We start from the raw sequence: 17,277 nt of genomic DNA on the forward strand, positions 1-17,277 counted from the left end.
GATCGTCTTTGTGCAGGATAAACTAGAAATAATGGTTGCTCTGTAGGTACTTACTGACAATTCCCTAATGACAGCAGTGTTGATTGTCAATTTTGAGAATTCAATTTGCCGAACAATTCGTATAATATAGAATTATAGTTTTCCAACCACTCGCTCAACATTGGAAGGGAAGTGACGACGCCCCAAAACGCACAAATGACGGTGATAAAAGCGCGTATAATTGACGAGTTTTTTCCGGTGACGGATGAACTCGAAAGTGGTCTATTGTAGGTGCATGTTGTCATTCGCATTCCGATTAATTTACACAGTTCAATAAAATATATATGTTAACATTATCTATATTGGTTCTGAATTTAGTTACTAGATCAGAAAAATGATTTGTTTCTCGCAGACAACACAAAATAATATACATATTAACTCGACACTTAATCTAAACATCCCTACAACAAAATGGGACGACCAAACAGATTTCCTAATTTTGATAAAGGTGAAATATGTAGAATAAGAATTGTGCACTCTGGAATAAGATCATAAATAAAGCCCCATATAAAGTGTAAACCAAAAAAAAAATAATGTATGAAATCATTGTTTATTACATCTGCTTGCATAATAATATTGAAGTTGAAACTAACAACGATCAGGTGTATCCTGTCAACCCCTGAAAAACATAATATTGTCTTCTTGACTACTTCCGCAAACCGTGGTCTGGTAAAATGATATATTGTTATAGTGTATGTTAATTATAGAACCGACTTTTTTTAATTCGTTGTTTCTTTCATTTTAACATTTGTGTGCGGAATTCGTGGCGTGTTGCAGAATGAAAATCCGTCCAACTTCTCAAGCGAGTCTAACGTTAACTTCATGCATGGTGAAATTAGGTATTGTCCATCTTTGTTCAAATGTAAAAATCAGCCTATACCATTTTAAAATAACAAAACTAAATAATATATGAAAATATTGTGGATTAATTCAGTGTGCAATGATCAACCCTTTAAATTGTACATGGCACAAGTACACTTTTGTTCTGGCGTTTGAAGAACTTTTTCTGAGGCACCGCTGCTGTTTATGACGTCGTATGGGAACAAGTGAACAAATAACGTAACAATAAACAATTATGCAAGGTTGGAAACCGAAAATACAAGAGGCTGTGTTTGAGTAGTAGGTGAGTTATTTAGTCGCGATAGCCTTGGTTTTGACTTGAAAATGGACCACTGCAACATTCATATTGTAAAGTAAAGTTAACTTGGCCGTTATTTACGCAACTTCCATTCCCGGATATTTATTTTCTCTTTATTGTCTGTTTTATAGAGTGTTTCAATTCCCCGCCTTCTGTTTTTGACAAGTTGACAATATATCTCTACCAATTATCTTCATGTTTCGAATTACTGTCATTTGTATTGCTCCACAGAGAAACTAGTCAATAACAGTAAAATGAACAATTATCAAAATGACGCATATATGAAGCTGTATAATATTTTAATAAAAGAGAGTGCTCTGGTCATGTATATGTTTTTTACTCATTTGATCCTTTTGATAGATATCAAAATGAACATAATATAAACTTTTGCAAATTGCATTTATATTTATAAATATCTAAATTTTAGAAATGATTCAAAGAAAATGACACACAATCATGTTTATTATTATGGTGGATGTTATCCTGTTCAAACCAGACTTGTTTCACCGAAGCAAGCATCGACATCGACAGATCTGCGGGACGAATCAAGTGATGGAACTAGTATGGATATGAGAAATCTTAATGATTCGGAAACATACAAAATGGCCAGTTATCATCAGAATAGACTACAAAACTATAATGAATTTCAAGAAGAGCCAGCACCGAATAATCCGAGTTCCTGTATGGATAACAACAAGCGTGTGAAGTTAACCCACATGCCACGAGATTCTAATGGTTCATATGAAACTTCAACTCAAAGTAGTTTTTCTAGATCAGACGATAGTGATATGGAATTCGAAATTTATCACACTTCCCTCCTGAAAAACGCATTTGCACCATGTCCACTTCAAGTTCCTCTAGAGGACAACTGTTTTTGTCCGCGTGCAACATCAACACCAACAATGTCACCAGAAAATCCCAAAAGTCTTTCAAACCAACCAATCAGAACAACAACGCAGAGAAAACCTGCTAAACGTAAATTACAATTCTCTTCCGAAGATGACGAAGCAGTGTATTACTTACAAGCAAAATATTTCAACAACCATGAAAACTGATAGTATTTTTTTAGGTGAACAATTTATTTAAAGTTTTTTAAACAACAAATCATGTAGAAAATTCAAAATAATTTGGAAAAAATGATGGTTCAAATTTATATTTTGTATTCATATTTCATAGTATTTATACATTTTTAATGCTCTAATGAAGTGTAATTTTATGTATATTGATATATATTATATTTGATATTTAAAATAGTGTCTTTCTGTTTATCGCATTGCAAAAAGGCGGATAAAATCACCACTGCTTGGAGAAATGAAATCATGACTGATCAGTTATTTCGGGCATATTTTATAACGTCACAAATTATCAGATAGCAATTATTTGACATGAAAGTGACAAATTGACAACTTTGATCCCTAAAAATGTAAAATTAAGTTACTTAATAAAGTTCTAAAAGTGATATAAATATTAAACGTGGTGTCGAAATTAACCTGTCATCATAAACAAAAATATGAAAAAAGCCATCGACACTTCGATGCTGTTGATTTCGGTGCAATATTCCAAGTATATTGATTCCTTTAAAATTTTAATACTAGAATCATCTTAACGAATTTTAAACCTAATTCTTAAAGAGCTATACAGAGACCCCCCTTTTTTAGTGTCTGACAATTTGCCTCACAGAATGAGAACCACATAATTCATTTGCATCATAGTTGAGTGTTTGCAGTGTGTAATAAGTTTTCAATATTTCTGTACAGGTATCAAACGACAGTTGACATTTCACTCTGCTGTTTCGCTATAGTCGTCGTCGGTATATTCCCAATATGATGAGCCAGTAGAGGAGGTATACGATGACCAATCAGAGTCTTCAAAACTACTTGGTTCTTCGTCAATTTCTGAGAAAAAGCGCGGGGTTTCCGAATAATAATTAGATTCGGCGATTGGAGAATTAGAAATGCTGGTTGAAGCAAACTGAGACGTTTTATCTTTCATACTTTCCAAAACTGCTGTAGCTGAAGGTTTTGTAAAAGTTGAAATTAGATCCATCTCATTTTCTCGTGTTTCGTTTACCACATTCTCTAATTTTAACCTATTTGTAACAGATTTTGCACTGCCATTTCTTGAAAGTGAACTGTGTGGTTTTATTGCACTGAGCCTTCGTTTATTCAAATCCTTTATTCCTTTCCCATCGCTATGGTTCCAGGTAGGCATACTATCTTTTCTGAGACTAACAAGAAAGCTTTTTCTTAATTTCCTACTTTTCTTAGTACTATCAATATCCGGTGCTGGTTCAGATGAAAGAGCTATGGCGCTTTTGATCATTTCTAGCCTATCATTATTGAGAGGTGGAGAGCTTTCCTCATGGCGGGAAACAACAGACGGACATGAACGTTCAAAATCTTCTTTCCATTTTCCGATAAAGATATGTCTATCCTCTTTTGGCAGTTTAAGAATCACTGACAATGGTACAGATGTCTGATCCTTCTGTTTGGTTTTCTCATATTTCTCTTTTCTTTTGTATTGGTCGTGAATAGATGGAAGAGGAGGAACATCTGAGAGTCTTGAAAATACCGTCGGTGTAGAAAATGAGTCATATGTGCACGTGCTTCTACAAATGTCGGGAAATACACATTTCTGTTTCACACGACCATCTCCCACTAGATCAAATCGCTTTGTGCCTCTTCTAGCAGCTCTCGCTTCTAGTCCATTAAAATGTATCGTTTTTTTGGATTCCCTCAATGGTAGAAACTCGCTATAATAAACGTTATAAATCTCTTGTTGTACTCTGTTCATGTTTCGTTTGCAAATGTTGTCCAAATCGTTTAAATTGTTCTGCAAATATCTAGCATGTACCATGTTTCTATGATGGACTCGTAATATTTTCTCACTCCCTGCCATAAGATCAACGCTTTTGTTTTTACTTAAAGACTTCATATTAACTAAAATGGTACCAAAAAATTCGTATTATTGATAATGTTTACATTTAAATGCTCTGCATACATGTATGTTAATAATGTACACATTTCTCAAACGATTGTTAATAAGAATAACTGTGAATAATTTATCAAGTTATACCACTTTTGTTTATTATAATAGATTAATTTTTCACAATAATGTTGTTCACACATTTAGCAATACACAAACCAGACAGCAATCCTGATCTTAGTTAAATCACACCATATAGGAGAATTAAAAAATCTTCATATAAGTTGACGCAGTATAACTTCTGTTAATGACGATAAACACATAATCTAAGATATCATGAGTGTAAGAAGAAACATCGTAACTTTAACCAAAATGCTTTACTGTCGACTTGTTTATCAATAAATACAGGAATCTTTTCAAACAATAGATATCCTTTATATATCGTCCTTGGTGTCACCCATAGCCAAAACAATGTCACTCTTAACTGCCTTGAGATGCATGCATATAAGTAAATATCCGATATGGAAAAGGACATATTGTAATATTGAAAATAAAAGGATGTTGTATAATTCGTAACACCAAACGCGGCATAACGCGCAATGAAAAAAATTAAAAGCATGCAGAGGAAAGCGCTTTTATTACTGTTCTTCATCTGAAAGCCACAGTGAGCCATTCAATTTGGAGCCAAAGCTCTATCTCACCACATTACATGTTCAACACGGTCCATTGAAGCAATAATTTTAACTGAACTGTTTGCATGATGTTTGTCATGTTACTTAGCTGTGGGTTATTGTTGAAAAATCGTAAATCATATCTGGCAAAGAAGCAGATGCATAAGAGTCGCTTAGTTATCAAAAGTATGAATACGCCTTTACCGTGTAAAAATAAAAGAGCAAACATCTACGGACTCCACAAAGAGCGAGATGCAAACTTTGTTCGTATAAAGGAAAATAAAGGATGATATATATCAGTTCTTGACACAAAATCATTACACGCACATAAAATTCACTCAAGGCAAAGGAACATCACTTTTCTTAATGCTGTTCTAAGTATCAATGTCTAAGTGTTTACCAACTATTTTAACCTTAGCTACAGCATTTTCTCACTATTCGGGTCTAAATACTTATCATTTTTATCACACTAGGCTAATACTGCGAATAGTAATTTTGTATGAAGCTATTTTCTTATTTTAGTGGAATAAATATACATGTATATATATATATATATATATGTGTGTGTTTCATTTGTTTGCTAGCAGCTTTCCCGTTAGCATGTATGAAATTTGCCACTGTACGTTAAGCAATCAACAATCAATCATTTGTTTACGATAGAGCGTATCACAAACTCTGGTATATTGAATACTCGGTCAAGGTTTGTCATCGAACAAAATTCATCAATGGAACTTATCGTAGGAAGCATGACAGATGCCATTTGTTAAACATGTATTGCTTGCCCTTCCGAATCACATATGTTCTGACATTAGACGGGTTCTGTTTTGTATTTTGTAGACTGTATCTTTTCTTAATAATTTTGTCTATACATTTTCAACTAGCCTATGACATTTAGTGATAGTTTAATCGGGCAATCGAAAATGTCAAAACTGTAAAACTTATTTGGAAATTTATTGGTCGTGTACATATTTCAGTGGCGGATCCGGAAATTTTCATGAGAGGCCCACTGACTGCCTAAGGTAGCATAACACAGTTAGGAGTTTAGTTTCGCATTTTGGCCCCGTGAATTTTTCAAATATGAAAGTTATTGTGTAATAAAATTCATGTTTAGACAGCTGAGTGCTAATTTAGCCTTCAAAGATGGTTAATAAGTGCATCAAGATTATTTTTTACATGATTTATGGGCTATTTTCTGTTTGACAATCCGTATTTTAATAGCTAGACTGGCCATCAACACGAAGTTTTTGACGCAATTTTACAAAAAAAATGAGATGAAAGACATATGATTTTCATTGGATTTGGTGAATGTTATATGTACACAGTTTCAGAAAAGATACTGCTTCAAGCGATTGAAATTCCATCTCCCCCCCCCCCCTTTTTGCACAATTTTAAAAACAAATAAATGGAGATTGTTGCCATGGATACACCTAAAAGAAATTATATTTTACCATTTAATATACTGGATATAAAATCTATGGAAGATTCTGATTACATACATATGCACATATATGACACAAACAGTAAGCTTGATATTGCAAGAAAGCAATGAAAAGGGGATGGTAAAATTTATAAGGGCAAATTATAATATTTTTTCCTAACTGTTTATTGCTACCTGAGAGGGGTCCGCTCCAGTCATGCCTCATTGATTCCCTATAAAATCAATAAAAAATTGTCACACAAAAAGGGGGAGGGCACACTATGCCCCCCTAAATCCGCCTCTGTTTTTCGTATTTGGGATTTAATTTCTCAAAACTAAAAACGAATGCATGCAAATATTAAGTCATATTTTGTATTCACGCAAATGGTATTACAGCGTAAATTTGTGTTAAAACTGTTCCTGTATAGAAAATATGAACACTTTAATAGCAATAAGGGAATATCAAAACTAACCGATTATTCCGCTGCAAAATGGATGATTAGCGTGAGAATCTATTAGTTCGTTTATTAACTTTAAAATGAATATTGCTGTCATTTTCATTTTACTAATGTGCTTTTATTTCTCTGAACAAAGAAAACCAATTACCAACGGCAGATCGTTAAATTAGTTCCTGTTGAAGGTAAACAGAACTTTGTTACAGGTATTCTTATGAATAAATATACAACAGACAGAGCACTGTTATTAATATAACAAGAATAATCCAAAACACTATTCCGTTATCCTGTATTGATTCAGTTGATACATCGATCTTTGTTTTCTCCTCTATTTCTAAAGGCATCTGTCGAACTGGCCTCTGGCGTCTCTGTCCTCTCATTTGTTTCAATGATGCTTTTATTCTTACGTAATCGTTGAAAGTGATGCTACTCCGACGTCGGTCTCGACGGAAATATTGTACTGACGAATCTGTTTCATTCCCGTTCATATTGTAATGTCTTTCCTGAAAAAGATAAAATATAGATGATATATGTGAGAACCTATTTAGACCGAAATGGCTGTGTTTGGAAATTTAAGTCTAATAACTTCCTTTTCTCTATGGAAGAAATTAAATGCTTCGTGTCATACTTTCTTAATTGAAATATCGATTCATGTGTTATTTTGTTTTTTGTTTTCATAGATGATTAATTGTTGTTTGATTGATATCCAGTGGCAAATATCTCATACATTTTCAGAACGAAAAAACAAACACTGACCTGTCCCCATGTGAGGTACTCAACTATTAAGACTAAATACTTTTAAAAAAAATCCAGAGGAGATAAAAACATTTAAACACATGTATACTCATTCAAAACCATGTATTTTTTTCAGTCTAGTTAATATAAAAAAAGAAGATGTGGTGTGATTGGCAATGAGACAAATCTCCACAAAAGAACAAATGACACTCATTAACAGCTATATGTCACCGTACGGCCTTCAATAATTAATTTAGCAAAGCCCATACCGCATAGTCAGCTATATAAGACCCCGAAAGTGCACTAATGACATATATATAGGAGATTTTTAAAAATTGGCAGGTATGTAATTAATAATTTGATATTAATAATAATAAAAAAAACAATAATGGGTTCTGTAAACAGGGTCTTATTTTATACTTTCATGAAAAGAAAGATGGACCTTCTACCAGCATACTAGTTTAAGCGCTTTTGTTTTCCATATACCGTACACCACTGTGGTCAGCACGTAAAAACCACTGATCATCGTATAGACATAGAATATTAAAGGAAAATATGTCAAAGAAATCAAGAATGGGTATAGTAAAAAAATCATAACAAAAAATAATACAAAAATATGAAAAGAAAGATGGACCTTCTATCAGCATACTAGTTTAAGCGCTTTTGTTTTCCATATACCGTACACCACTGTGGTCAGCACGTAAAAACCACTGATCATCGTATAGACATAGAATATTAAAGGAAAATATGTCAAAGAAATCAAGAATGGGTATAGTAAAAAAATCATAACAAAAAATAATACAAAAATATGAAAAGAAAGATGGACCTTCTATCAGCATACTAGTTTAAGCGCTTTTGTTTTCCATATACCGTACACCACTGTGGTCAGCACGTAAAAACCACTGATCATCGTATAGACATAGAATATTAAAGGAAAATATGTCAAAGAAATCAAGAATGGGTATAGTAAAAAAATCATAACAAAAAATAATACAAAAACAATTAACACTAAAAAAGGAGTGGTACATGACCCTAGCGTTTGTTGAAATAAGTTGAAAAGTAAACTACCTTCCGTGCAGAGTAACAATGTCGACATTTGTTTTTGTATCGGTAAAAGGCTGTTTAAAGCTATAATATGTTATCTTTTTTTATTGACTCTAACCTTAAACATTTTAATTATGCATTATATTTCATGTTTTGTTATAAAACTTTTTTTGTTGTTGTTTCTTCGCTGATGTGACTTTTTGTTATCATTGCAACTAAATCTCTTAACAATATTAGTAAATTTTCATTTAAAAAAAGCCGATGTTATTATATAATAACATAAAATTCCTGCTAATTAAAAAACATAAAACTTTCTTACCACTGTTACATTCCAATATACTTAAGGCTTCCAAGAATAAATTCCATTGTGTCGAGAATATTTAACAAACAAAGAATTTAGTAAGTATGGCGACAAGAATTTAATTAATCTCGGTTCCATCTCTCTCTTTCTGACCTTCCTGATGTAAACAAAAAGCACTTACGGACACTCGACTGGCAGTTAAAGGAATTCTCTTGAATAAACACACAGAAAACAGATGAAAACTATTAATAAAACAAATATTATCCAAAACATAATTCTATAGCAATCTTCTTTGCTTCGTTCATTTGGAAATATTCTCCAGTTCGATTCAAAAGAGAGGTACCGTGAAGGTCCTGTGCGTCGCTGATCCTTCATTTGTTTTAGAGAAGCTTTTATCCTGACATAATCATTCCATGTGATACTGCTTCGCCGCCGCTCGCGACGAAAATACTGTACAGATGCCTCCGTTTCGTTTCCATTCATTTTGTGCACCTAGAAAGAAAAACTATTACATCAGTAATGTATCATTAAATTTCAAAGAGTTCCAGTGTAAACAGAAAATTAGAATGAGGTAATTAAAAGTAAGTGTAGACTTGTACAAACTAAGTCATGTTGCCCTTTTATGTCCTCTGTTCAATGAATGCACTTGTTAATAGTAAGGATCAAATACAGCATCTGAAGTACCTGCAAAAAGTGATAAAAAAAGATTTTCATGTAATGTTACTTTATTTTGTTTAACAATCTCAAAAGCCTTATATTAAACTGTTTCTAGAAAATGTTCAAGATTTTCATAAGCCTAACATGGTGTACCTGTAATGTTACGATGTTAATACATACTCTTCTTTTTCAATTGGAAGCATAACTGAACTGCAAAGTTTTTATGACTCAGAATTACAAGAAAATAAAATTAACAGTATAAAAGAAGTTTAATAAATTATTTTTTTATTTTCTATTGTTCCATTTTTACAAATGAAAACTCCTTTTAGATAAAAATTCACGAATCAGCTTCGTGGTGGTCGTTGTTAACTAGCATTTAAATGCTAAACTAATAAAAACCGGATGTGTCTCTAGACTGGATCCTGTTTCTAGACAAAGACAAATGCCGTTTTACAGTTATACCAAGCTACTTAATCTGAACATTCCGAGTATGTATTAGGTATGATAAACATAATTAAGAGAGTCATGAATTGTTCTGATAACAGTAATTTTATATGTCTGCAATCAGTTTGTTATAATTGTTACTTATTCAAAGACCTGAACTATTGGATAAATATTAGAATGATAACACGAACTGGTTGGCAGTTAGGAATATCCGTTTAACAATTGATAGCGCATATGTTCCTCATGTCGTAACTACAATCCCGTTCCATTTTCACAAATGTGACCTACCGAATTAGACTTATTACCTTGTTTGTACTAACACGAGCAACATGACGGGTTCCACATGTGGATCAGGATCTGCTTGCCAGTCCAGAGAACGTTTTTGGTGGGGTTCGTGTTACAAAAATGTACTTTTTTTTTCTATGCGGTGTTTTGTGTACAATTGTCTGTTTGTTTGTCTTTGTTCGCTCTTTTACATAGCTAATACGGCAAGTAAAAAGTCCACTCTGGCGACACTACAGACAATTCAAACGTACAAACGACACATTTAAAAAAAGAAGCTTTCAGTGAGTATTCTTCTTCAAGATTAAGAAAATAGATTCTATTCAAGTCAAAAGTGTAAAAAAAACCTCATATTTTATTGAAACAAAGAATGATGTATAACTACACGAAGGTCATATATATATACGTAGAGGGAGCCTTAAAAAAAAGTCAAAACCGTTATATGTTAACCCCGCCACATTTCTATGTAAATGTAAAAAGTCAGCAGCCTATATAATGGTTGCTATCATATTTGTTTTTTGTTTGTTTTTTAGCATAGTTATCTTGCGTAAAGTATATACATTTTGTCTTACCGTAACATTTTAAAGCTTTGTTTGTTCATTATTGAAGGCCTTTTCGGTGAATCAACTTCATTTAGACTCCAAATGATAGCTGTCTTATTGGCAATCATAAAAATAGTCATTATTTGTTATACTAACGGATAGGCAACAGGTTAAGGTTTTTGTTGTGTTTCCCCACACCTTTTTTTTTTTAGTTTTATATTGGAATACATGCCTCTGTCGTTTTATATCAGCATATTGGCCAATCAGATGAATTTTCTCATTAATCACAATTTATGTACTCTAGTCGATCAATTTTAAACGTATGGACAGTTAAAGATTGAAACAATATAATCATTGACCAAACGTTTTAGGAATACAAAATAAAATGACTTACCTTCAACGTAAATTACAATAATTCTCTGAAAAATATCTGCCTTTCCAAGAGTAATATATTTGTTCCTTTAATATTTCCTCACTACGCCCACGCTAAGACAAAGCTAATCATTGCAAATTCTATTTCCCCTCCGTTGTTTCATATCAAACTATGTAAATTTGTAAATTGAAACTGCTGTTTGATTTAATTATTATAGAATGGTGATGCCATATCTCTTTCCAAAATATTAACACCAATGGGAAATTAAATTAATTGATTATTGATTGATAAAGTCATAAAAGTAGTAGAATTGTATCTTGATCTCTGCACATTTTGTCAATGAAAGTAGTTTTAACCTTTTTTTTTTTTTTTTTATGAAATTGAGTTTTAGTTTTGCAACACACTGTGGAAGTTGTGTCTCATATTTTGCATTTCCGTGATGATAATGTAGAAAAAAAGAAATCTTTTTTTATTCCAAATGTTGAATCTTTTAATTCTGTTTTTTTTTTTTTTTTTTTTTTTTTTTTTTTTTTTTAGCTTTTTTCGTTTTGTTTTGTTTTGTTTTGTTTTTTAATTTTTCGTTTTATTTTGTTTTGTTTTAGGGCAAGGTAAGTTTATCGTATTTTTATTTTTTAGATAAGATAAGATAAGTTTAGTTGAGTTTTAGGTATGGTTAGACCAGGTTAGTTATAAAGTTTAGTTTTAGTTAAGTTTAGTTTTAATTCAGTTCAGTTTAGTTTTAGTTAAGTTGACGTTTCATGTAATTTAGTTTTGTTTACTTCTAGTTAAGTTAATATAGTTAAGTTGATATATAAGTTGATATTAGTTTAGTTTAGTTTAGTTTAGTTTAGTTTAGTTTAGTTTAGTTTAGTTTAGTTGATATTAGTTTAGTTTAGTTTAGTTGATATTAGTTTTGTTTAGTTTAGTTTAATTTATTTTAGTTTAGTTTAGTTTAGTTTAGTTTAGTTTAGTTTAGTTTTAGTTAAGTTAACGTTTCATGTAATTTAGTTTTGTTTACTTCTAGTTAAGTTAATATAGTTAAGTTGATATATAAGTTGATATTAGTTTAGTTTAGTTTAGTTTAGTTTAGTTTAGTTTAGTTTAGTTGATATTAGTTTAGTTTAGTTTAGTTGATATTAGTTTTGTTTAGTTTAGTTTAATTTAGTTTAGTTTAGTTTAGTTTAGTTTAGTCTTTCTGACAACATTTCCCTTCATCTTCTGTTATTGATACCGCGTAGATGTAACACATGTTGTAATACAATCACGGAACATGCATAATATATCGGTTATCGTTTTTTTTTACTCACTGATATCGCAAAAGAGGGACAAAAGATACCGGAGGGACAGTCAAGTTCATAGATTGAAAATAAACTGACAACGCCATGGCTAAAGATAAAAAGACAAATAGACAAATAAAAGTACACAGGACGCAACATAGAAAACTAAAGACTACGCAACTATCAGTCACGAGTCACCCTTGTTGGTGATAGAGAGCGGTAAACGAGCTAAATAAAGAGCGTTAAATTGTGACGAGTCGCTAATATTTTACGATGTCAATCTGTAGAAACTCCGAAATAATTTTGTCGGAAATCGAGACATATAGATAGGGAAGTTGAAGACCTGGATGTTTTATAATCTGTATATAGAAGCCTCAAATTATTAATTTTCTGTTAGTCGTATGTCCATTTTCTTACCTCTTTTCATGGTTCAGTGTCTACTCGAGAGAAAAAAAGTTAAGAATTTAGTAATGTTAATTTCTCTTTTAGTTTGAGTAAAAAGATAACTATATCAGGTATGTGCGAACCTTGCAAGGCATCATGCCTGTCAGAAAGTTTTCACTTGACCTTGACTTCATTTCATGGGTCAGTGAACACGGTTACGTTTTCGTGGTCAAGTCCATATCTCAATACCATATCTCAGTTCTATAAGCATATCATATTTCTGTATGGAATGATTGTAAGGTATTTATGTTCAACTGACATGTGTCATCTTATCCTGACCTTTTAATGGTTCGGTGGTTAATGTTACGGATTTTGTTTTGTGTTCTGGCCTGGGTTTTTGTGTGTGTTCTGTATGCAATAGGTCAACAATATTTGATGTATGAAAATATTCTGCGATGAACATGTCAGTCTGGCAAGTTTTATTTGACCTTCACCTTATTGTCACGGTTCCTTGCTGGATGTTAAGTTTTTGTGTTTTTTATCTGTTTTTTTCTTAAACTATAAGCAATAATTATATCAACTAATTTGGTGTAAGTAATGATTGTTAGGTGTTTATATCTGTATTGCAGGTATCATCTGACCTTGATTTAATTTGCATGGTTCATTGGTCAATGTTAAGTTTTCAAGGTTAAGTATGTTTTTAAAATACCATATGTAATAGATCAAATATATGAAATGCATTGATTGATTGTAAGGTGTCCATGTCTGTGTGGTAGGGTTCATCTGACCTTGACCTCATTTTCATGGTTTATTGGTCAATATAAGGTGTTCATGAGTTGGTCTGTTTCTTGTATCTATTAAAGCAATATAAGTCAACTATACTCGATGTATGGAATGATTGGAAGGTGTAATATTTTTTCTGGCTTGGTTTATCTGACTTTGAACTCATTTTCTTGGATCATGTAAAGTTAATGAGGTACTTGTAGTAAGCTATATATTTTTGACTATCAAAATAAAATCGATGTTCAGTAAAGCAGTCGAGACATTCTTGTGTTTACGATTACGGAGAAAATCGTATAGTTGTATTACAATCGTCCTATTATGTGATATATTAGTTCCAAATATTTTACCATATGATCCACGTTTAACACACATTGTTTGTCACGATATACGGGAATATATTCCCAACAAAATAGGATAAATGTCCCAGAATTTAGTACCATAACTATTATGTGATCAATCAGTTTAAAGAATAAGCATTCATAAGATTGGATTTTTTGCACTGCGGACAATCCTTATGTCCGAACACTTTCTTTAAAATATTGGAAATAGGCATTATTTTTAGCTCACCTGGCCCGAAGGGCCAAGTGAGCTTTTCCCATCACTTTGCGTCCGTCGTCCGGCGTCCGTCGTCCGTCGTCCGTCGTCGTCGTCGTCGTTAACTTTTACAAGAATCTTCTCCTCTGAAACTACTGGGCCAAATTAAACCAAACTTGGCCACAATCATCATTGGGGTATCTAGTTTAAAAAATGTGTGGCGTGACCCGGCCAACCAACCAAGATGGCCGCCATGGCTAAAAATAGAACATAGGGGTAAAATGCAGTTTTTGGCTTATAACTCAAAAACCAAAGCATTTAGAGCAAATCTGACATGGGGTAAAATTGTTTATCAGGTCAAGATCTATCTGCCCTGAAATTTTCAGATGAATCGGACAACCTGTTGTTGGGTTGCTGCCCCTGAATTGATAATTTTAAGGAAATTTTGCTGTTTTTGGTTATTATCTTGAATATTATTATAGATAGAGATAAACTGTAAACAGCAATAATGTTCAGCAAAGTAAGATTTACAAATAAGTCAACGTGACCGAAATGGTCAGTTGACCCCTTTAGGAGTTATTGCCCTTTTTAGTCCATTTTTTACCATTTTTAGTAAATCTTAGTTATCCTTTACAATAATCTTCTCCTCTGAAACTACTGGGACAAATTAATCCAAACTTGGCCACAATCATCATTGGGGTATCTAGTTTAAAAAATGTGTGGCGTGACCCGGCCAACCAACCAAGATGGCCGCCATGGCTAAAAATAGAACATAGGGGGTAAAATGCAGTTTTTGGCTTATAACTCAAAAACCAAAGCCTTTAGAGCAAATCTGACATGGATAAAAATTTTCATCAGGTCAAGATCTATCTGCCCTGAAATTTTCAGATGAATCGAACAACCCGTTAATGGGTTGCTGCCCCTGAATTGATAATTTTAAGGAAATTTTGCTGTTTTTGGTTATTATCTTGAATATTATTATAGATAGAGATAAACTGTGAACAGCAATAATGTTCAGCAAAGTAAGATCTACAAATAAGTGAACATGACCAAAATGGTCAGTTGACCACTTTAGGAGTTATTGTCCTTTATAGTCAATTTTTAACCATTTTTCGTAAATCTTAGTAATCTTTTAGAAAAATCTTCTCCTCTAAAACTACTGGGCCAAATTTAACCACACTTAGCCATAATCATCATTGGGGTATCTAGTTAAAAAAATGTGTCGGGTAACTCGGCCAACAAACCAAGATGGCCGCCATGGCTAAAAATAGAACATGGGGGTAAAATGCAGTTTTTGGCTTATAACTCAAAAACCAAAGCATTAAGAGCAAATCTGACTGGAAGTAAAATTGTTGATCAGGTCACGATCTATCTGCCCTGAAATTTTCAGATGAATCGGATAATCGGTTGTTAGGTTGCTGCCCCTGAATTGGTAATTTTGAGGAAATTTTGCTGTTTTTTTTGTTATCTTGAATATTATTATAGATAGAGATAAACTGTAAACAGCAATAATGAACAGCAAAGTAAGAACTAAAAATAAGTCACTATGACCAAAATAGTCGATTGACCCCCTAAGGAGTTATGGCCCTTCATAGTAAATTTTTAACAATTTTCTTAAAATTTGAAGATTTTCAATAACATTTTCCACAGAAAGTACTCTTATAGATAGAGATAATTGTAAGCAGCAAGAATGTTTAGTAAAGTAAGATCTACAAACACATCACCATCACCAAAACACAATTTTGTCATGAATCCATCTGTGTCCATTGTTTTAATATTCACAAAGACCAAGGTGAGCGACACAGGCTCTTTAGAGCCTCTAGTTTTTGTATTGGAAAGAAATACCCACTTCCGAAACTGTGGTCGCAACAGCTCTAAACCCATTGGGTGCTAGTTTATGCATTAACGGTGAGATATTGGATGGAACTGCATTTTGATGAAATCACATTTGTTACGAAACTATTCACAAGGTCCAAAAATGTTTGTCTGATGAAAAATGCCATAAATTAACTTAGTTGGAAGGTGGTATCAACTTTTTATGATTTGTAGGATGAACATTTATGAGTAGCTTGACACACGTGCGCTTAAAAGAGGGACAAAAGACACCAGAGGGAGAGTCAAACTCATAGATAGAAAATAAACTAACAACGCGATGGCTAAATCAAAAAACAAACAGACAAATAATAGTACAGAAGACACAACATAGACAACTAAAGTCTAGGCAACACGAAACACCAAAAATTGGGGTGATCTCAGGTGCTCAACTAGGGTAAGCAGACCCTGCTCAACATGTGACACTCGTCGTGTTGCGTATGTTATTACAAATCCGGTAAATAGTCTAATTCGGTAGGTCACATTCGTGCAAAGGGAAAAGGTATTGTAGTTACGACATAAGGAACATATCCGATATCATCTGTGAAACGGTTATTCCATAACGGTCAACCAACTCGACGTGATGGCGTCCGTAAAATTTACGAAGGGATGATTTCAACTTCACCATTTGGAACTCTTGGTTTAATAGCTTCATTGTGAGTAGCAATCATCCTCTATCAAAAAAATCATGATAGGAAATACAAGCCCGGAAAGATCGTATCAATTGGGAGATATGTACTCCATATGCAGACGCTACTGGAATGTTGCTACATAGAAATTGAAAGTTCACAATTGGGAAGCTGAAATCCTCGCTTTTGTCGTAAAGTTTTGTTTTCAACCAACCCTCATTGTCAATTTCTAGATGTAAGCCAAGATATGAGGCAGACTTAGCTGTATCTGTAGTATCCTTTATCCCCAGTTCGATGGGATAGATTCGTCAACATAGTCTCCAAATTTTTTATTATTTAGTGAGAGAACATCATCTATATAGCGGAACGCAAAGTTAAAGGATATTGCAAACTTCTTATCTTTCTTCCTAAGAAGTTCCTGTATGAAGTCAGCCTCAAAATAATAAAGAAACAAGTCGACAAGAAGAGGGGCACAATTGGTTCCCATTGAAATTCCGACAGTCTGTTGAAAATCACGTCCTCCAAACGTAGCAAATATGTTGTCAATCAAGAAATCAAACATCTTGATAATGTCAGTTTCAGAGAATTTTTGGTTTGAATCAGAGTGATTCTTTACTAAGTCGGTCTTATCCCTCCCCAAGACAAGATACTGGTATCTACGTTGGCCATTCTTTTTTAATGAATCAAAGTAATACCAACTCTTTTAGTTTGTCTTATAGTTTGGAATGGGGAATACTTTTGTAAAGTGTAGAAAAGTCAAATGTTTTAATACTAT

At 33.0% G+C, this 17,277-nt stretch overlaps 1 long non-coding RNA gene across 1 annotated transcript; it reads left to right on the forward strand.

The window, feature by feature from the left end:
• Window positions 1-967: 967 nt before the first annotated feature.
• LOC139487992 (uncharacterized) lies at window positions 968-2,428 on the forward strand. Its single transcript, XR_011655908.1, has 2 exons — window positions 968-1,162; window positions 1,605-2,428. It is a non-coding gene; the product is annotated as an uncharacterized lncRNA (long non-coding RNA).
• Window positions 2,429-17,277: the final 14,849 nt, after the last annotated feature.

This window comes from Mytilus edulis, chromosome 9 (assembly GCF_963676685.1).
Source record: "Mytilus edulis chromosome 9, xbMytEdul2.2, whole genome shotgun sequence".
In the NCBI taxonomy this organism is placed as follows: domain Eukaryota; kingdom Metazoa; phylum Mollusca; class Bivalvia; order Mytilida; family Mytilidae; genus Mytilus; species Mytilus edulis.